The sequence below is a fragment of the Hibiscus syriacus genome, unplaced genomic scaffold (assembly GCF_006381635.1).
Source record: "Hibiscus syriacus cultivar Baekdansim isolate YM2019G1 unplaced genomic scaffold, ASM638163v2 tig00111338_pilon, whole genome shotgun sequence".
Taxonomy (NCBI): domain Eukaryota; kingdom Viridiplantae; phylum Streptophyta; class Magnoliopsida; order Malvales; family Malvaceae; genus Hibiscus; species Hibiscus syriacus.
In genome coordinates this window covers 963,884-970,678 of record NW_024063064.1, presented here as the reverse complement: position 1 = coordinate 970,678, position 6,795 = coordinate 963,884, and positions in this window count along the sequence as shown.

The window sequence follows — 6,795 nt, the reverse complement described above, 5'->3', positions numbered from 1 at the left end:
TCAAATGTTACTGGTGAGTCAACCTTCAATTGATGAAAGCTGCTGCAACAGCTACACTCCTTACCCAACTAATCCTTGTCTTTACCTACACGTCAAATAAACACATGATAAGTAATTACTTAGTAAGACATAATATTGCAATGATATTAAAATTATACAACAGTATCTTATGAATACTGAATAAAGTATTTAATTTCGTTATTTATAAGGACCAGTTAAGCCATTCTCAGTTCAACCATAATTCTTTCATACCATCATGGAAATTATTCATATTATACCTATCATACTTATCCTTTTGTATATTATCCACCTTTATTCTTTATTTTCCCAGTGTACATTACATGTGAAAGTATTATACATATATTTCACCAAGGTGATCATTGATCATATTTTTTTATAATTCTTATGGTGGCACCTTAAATACTGTTAATACACCGATTTGTATTTTCATTTGGGTATCCTTTCATACCCATTATATTTGTTTACATTTTTCCTTCATAACAACCATTCATACTAATTATGCATTTTTGAACATTATATATATATTAGCCCTTCATATCACTTATATACCATTCTTATCACATTACATTATAATTCCTTTATTCTTTTTCAAAAAGATATTTAGTTTTTCACTTAACTTGCATATTTGACACTTTCCTGTCAAATGCACAGCTAATCCATTATTCTTTTACTCAACAGTGTTTAACCATGCATCTAACTGGCATAGTTGACACATTTCTGTCAATTGCACAGCTAGGCCATTATTCTTTTACTCAATGGTATTTAACTATTCATCTAACTGGCATAATTGACACCTTTCTGCTAATTGCACAGTTAGGCCATTATTCTTTTACTCAACGGTATTTAATCGTTCATCTGACTGGCATAATTGACACATTTCTGCCAATTGCACAGTTAGGCCATTATTCTTCTACTCAAAGGTATTTAAATGTTCATCTAACTGGCATAATTAACACCTTTCTGCCAATTGCACAGTTAGGCCATTATTCTTTTACTCAACGGTATTTAACTATTCATCTAACTAGCATAATTGATACATTTCTGCCAATTGCACAGTTAAGCCTCAAATGCACTTAGCCTTTCATCAAACTGGCATAAATGACACCTTTCTATTATTTGTACAGTTAGGCCTCAAAGGCACTTAGCCTTTCATCTAACTGGAATAAATGACAGCTTTCTATCATTTGCACAGTTAGGCCTCAAAGGCACTTAGCCTTTCATCTAACTGGCATAAATGACAACTTTTTATGATTTGCATAGTTAGGCATATAATCATTTATTTTAGAGCAGACTCTACTATAATAATTATTCCTAATACAATTTTACCCTTTCAATTATTATACAATCTATGAATTATACCAATAATGCAAGTGCAATAATACCACAATTTTTCTATAATTTACATGGATTACTCATCCACTACAACTACAATAATTTACCTTTCTATTACGAACTTTTGACCATTTCACATCTATTTCCCATACGAAAATTCATACACTTAGTATGAATTTCTCAGTTCGCACCCATGGTACCCATACTAAAATTCCTACACTTAGTATGAATTTCTCATTTTTGCACACAAAGTGTCCATACAGAAATTCATACACTTAGTATGAATTTCTTAAATTTTTGCACCCCTAGTGCCATTTGGTAATCACCATACTTACATTAATAAATCATACAACTAGGCTTGTCGTAACATGTACGTACATAATTAAATGTACTCACCTGACTTTCCTTGCTATGTATCCAAATCGTAAGGCTGATTACTCCGGTACTTTGCCTTTGCCCTTAGTTTTACTTGTCTCGGGAGCTTGGTTCCGATCTACTCAAGCATCCATTAAAACAAGAACAAAACATAAAGTTAGTATTTTTCTCTAACCATTAACTTAAACAATACTCAAAAGGACATATCATTAACTTTCTATAACAATATCAACCTATTTTTAATATTTCTGGCTTTATAGTATCAATATTATTACCATAGTACCGATACTTTATACTATGGTATCGATAACCCCTTCTGGTATCGATACTGATTTTAGGTTCGATGTTGCCTGGTATCGATACTCTTACTATTGTATCGATACTACTATATTATGGTACTGATACACCCTTACATTATCGATATCGGTTTTTGATTCAATGTTGCTTGGTATCGATACTTGTATCATGGTATTGATACTACCTCTTCGGTATCAATACTGATTGAATCAGTACCGATACTACTTAGTTCTGATACTACTCAGTTAATTCATCTCATTTTAGCCTATAGTATCGGTACTGTTCTATCAGTATCGATACCCTTGCCCAGATTTTCTATTTTTAACCCGATTTTTAGCCAAATGGGGTCAAATTTCTTTATATTTACTCCCAATAATTCCATTTAACTCTTCTCTACATATCCTTACTAACTTTCCTTCATTTAGCCTCTTAAAACCTCTAAAATATTTCAAGAACATTCAATTCTAAGAATCAAACCACTTTTTCTAATATGATCTTAATCCTATCTAATGTTTCTATTCTCTCATTTACCTCTTTGACAAGTCAAATCTACCAATAACCATCAATAAAAAACAATATACTAATATATCATTTCAAAACTCATTTTCTAAAATCTACCATATAGTTTTAACCTCATTTAATCATTCCTTAAGCTTTTATATCATTTAAGGTTACAAGAACTACCCATAATCGAAAGGAAAAAAATCAAATAATTAAAGTTTACCTTTAGAGCTATGGAGGATAGCAAACCCACGGGGAAGAAGGAAGAAGAAGAAAATAGCTTCTTTAGCTTACTTTCCCCTTTTTATCTAAATCCCTATAATTAAAATGGGTTTTAAATTCATTTCATTTAAAAGGACCAAAATGTCCTTTCATTATTCTTTCTCTTAAACATTAGTCTTACTTAAGTCATTTCTTATACTTTACCCTTTTATACAATTTAGTCCTCTAAATTTTTAATTCCTTTCAAATTAGTCACTGGCCTACTATTTGGGGTATTACAATTCTCCCCCTTAAGAAAATTCATCCTCGAATTTTAAAAACTTTATGTGTTTACCATAATACTACAAATATCTGTCGAGCCTGACCTCCCAAAAGTCCTTAATTCTTCACTTTCTACTTATAACATTTTTATCCAGAAATTTTTCCGTCTTTCTTTTCTAATATAATCAATGATCACCTCATACACCTTTAGAGGTTTTGAACATCTTTTCTATCTCATGTTCCCCCTCTTCAATTCCACAAGTAATTAAGGCTAGTGTGATTAACACCACTATAGTACCACTCACTATACTGATAATGACGTCAAATCTTTTAAGGTAACTCGACTATTGCTGACTCTAAATCACACGTAGATAATTCCTCTTGATTCTTGTGATACTAAATCATAGAAATATGTTCAATACTTTAATAACCAACTACCTTGTCTAGATTTAGAGCTAACCCAATATATTGATCTAAAAAGACATCTCTAATTGTCCTAATTTGATGAAATTATCATACAATCCTACTTTTCTTATTTGAGTATCTATTACATTACCCAAACAACATTCTCTTCCCAATCATTATCAATGTCACTTTAAGCAATGATCTTAACTCATCAATTTGCAATTCCATAAGATTCACCCAGAACATAGTCCCTAGAATCTTTATTAATTGTTTACTACCTTTCCACTCATACTTTTACCATGACCCATTAAGGTTTACAACTATCCTTTTACTCAAGATTGGTTCTACAGGGATTTGTCTGGTTCTAGCCAACCTTGTACTATTGTATGAGTGCATAGATCAAGGGTCAACTAATACCAATACAGGTTCATCAAAAGATGAAAAGTACCTGTTAAAATTTTTGGATCATCTCGATCCTCATTGGACATAATATTATAGATTGTGGCAACTCCCCAACTCTCTTATCGCTGCAATGGTTTATCTCATCCCCTTGATCTTTCACTTCCTCTGTTTCTATTAGAGGTTGCCACAGATCTTTCAGATTGCATTAAATTGTCCCTAGATTTCTTTGGACAATTTCGAGAAAAATGATCAGTCTCACCACTTTGGAAGCAAGCTCCACTAAGAAGTTTGTATATTCCCCGATGCACTCTTCGACATGTCTTACATACTATTTTTTCTTCAACTGCTCTACCTCAGCTAGCAGCAACCGACTGAGACTGTTTTGTTTTCTGTGAAATTACAGCAAAACCCTCTTTATCTAAATCTCTCAAACTAGAGCATTCGCCTCTCTTAATATAATGGGGAATTGAAGGCATTCCAAATCTTTTCCCCATTTGTAAACTATGTTTCGCTACTAATGTCTCATCCTGTGCTCTCTCGATAGCTTTGTCTTGGTTAATAACTTCTTGTAAGTTAGGCAAACTCAAAGCCGACATCATTTTGGCCTCAACCCCTCAATAAACCAATTGCGTCAATCGTTATCATTTGGAACTACCTCCGTAGCAAAACAGCTCAACTTATTATACTCAGTCTCGTACTCGTGTACTGCTCTGGTGGTCTAAATATTGTAGTGTTGGACCACCATACATGAGCTGATCCTCTAAGTAAAGATACAGTTCCTCCCAACTTTTCCTAATCTAAGCATTGTAGGCTTTCAAGCATTAATATCACATCATTTAACCACATATCGACCTCCATAGGACACTCACCTTCATCTCCACGAAACTCTGGAGCTCCCAAACTCTTCAGCTCCTTTCGGATCAACATTCTAAGTATTGGAGGAGTGGGGCAGGTTGAAAAAGAGTCAACATAGCGTTAAGAGCTTGCAAAAAAAATTCATACTCCGGTACTGGCATCGCTTGATGTGCAGACGCAATAGCATTTTCATATAGAACCGGCTACTCACTATTAGCTTCGTAATTTTCGCTATTAGTCCCTTCTCTTATCTCTTGTTCCCCTGCTCTACGCGAGTTCGAGGATTGTGACATCTATTAAAACATACATAGTAACAACATTATTGTTAGTAAGGAGTGTCATCAATTACACTTTAATGACACCTTATCAGTAACATTAACAATCATAATGGCATGTAATATTTTTTCTCAGTTCAATTAAACTCGGTTTTGGTCGAGAATCAGCTAAACTTGTAGCTCTGATACCTATAAATGTAACAACCATATCTCATATACCTTTTTATACACGAGATACAGAGGTCACATTACATTATAAAACTTTTTGTCATTTGAAAACCCGTAAAATGTTGTATCAATTTGATCAACTACAAAATATAATGTTTATAAAGAGGACATACTAAAACTATCACTTTAGTACATTACAAAATATTTACTATAGTTTAATTACATGCCAACTAAGTTCTCAAAATGAATAAGATTGTCATAATGTTACTGGTGAGTCAACCTTTAATTGATGAAAGCTGTTGTAACATCTACACTCCTGACGCAACTAATCATTGCCTTTACCTAGGTGTGAAATAAAAAAACGTTAAGTAATTACTTAGTGAGACATAATACTACAATGATATTACAATTATACAATAGTATCTTATGAATACTGAATAAAGAATTTAATTTCATTATTTATAAGGACCAGTTAAGCCATTCTCAGTTCAACCATATTTCTTTCATACCATCCTGGAAATTATTCATATTATACCTATCATACATATCCTTTTGTATATTATCCCCCTTTATTCCTTATTTTCCCAGTGTACATTACATGTGAAAGTACTATACATTATTTCACCAAGGTGCTCATTGATCATATTTCTTTTATAATCCTTATGGTGGCACCTTAAATACTGTTAATACATCGGTTTGTATTTTCAATTGGGTTTTTTTTCATACCTATTATATTTGTTTACATTTTTCCTTTATAACATCCCTTTATACTAATTATGCATTTTTTAACATTATATATATATATATATATATATATATATATATATATATATATATATATATATTATCCCTTCATATCACTTATATAACATTCATATCACATTACATTATAATTCAATTATTCTTTTTAACAAAGATATTTAGCTTTTCACTTAACTTTCATATTTGACACTTTCCTATTAAATGCACAACTAATCCATTATTCTTTTACTCAACAGTGTTTAATTGTGCATCGATCTGGCATAGTTGACACATTTCTATCAATTGAATAGTTAGGCCATTATTGTTTTACTCAACGGTATTTAACCGTTCATCTAACTGGCATAAATGACATCATTTCTGCCAATTGCACAGTTAGGCCATTATTCTTTTACTCAAGGGTATTTAACCGTTCATCTAACTGGCATAATTGACACCTTTCTACCAATTGCACAGTTAGGCCATTATTCTTTTACTCAAAAGTATTTAAACATTCATCTAACTGGCATAATTAACACCTTTCTACCAATTGCACAGCTAGGTCATTATTCTTTTACTCAACGGTACTTAACCATTCATCTAACTAGCATATTTGACACCTTTCTGTCAATTGAACAGTTAGACCATTATTCTTTTACTCAACGGTATTTAATCGTTCATCTAACTGGCATAATTGACACATTTCTGCCAATGTACGGTTAGGCCTCAAAGGCACTTAGCCTTTCATCTAACTGGCAGAAATGACACCTTTCTATCATTTGCACAGTTAGGCCTCAAAGGCACTTAGCCTTTCATCTAACTGGCATAAATGACACCTTTCTATCATTTGCACAATTAAGGCCTCAAAGGCACTTAGCCTTTCATCTAACTAGAATAAATGACATCTTTCTATCATTTGCACAGTTAGGTCTATAATCGCTTA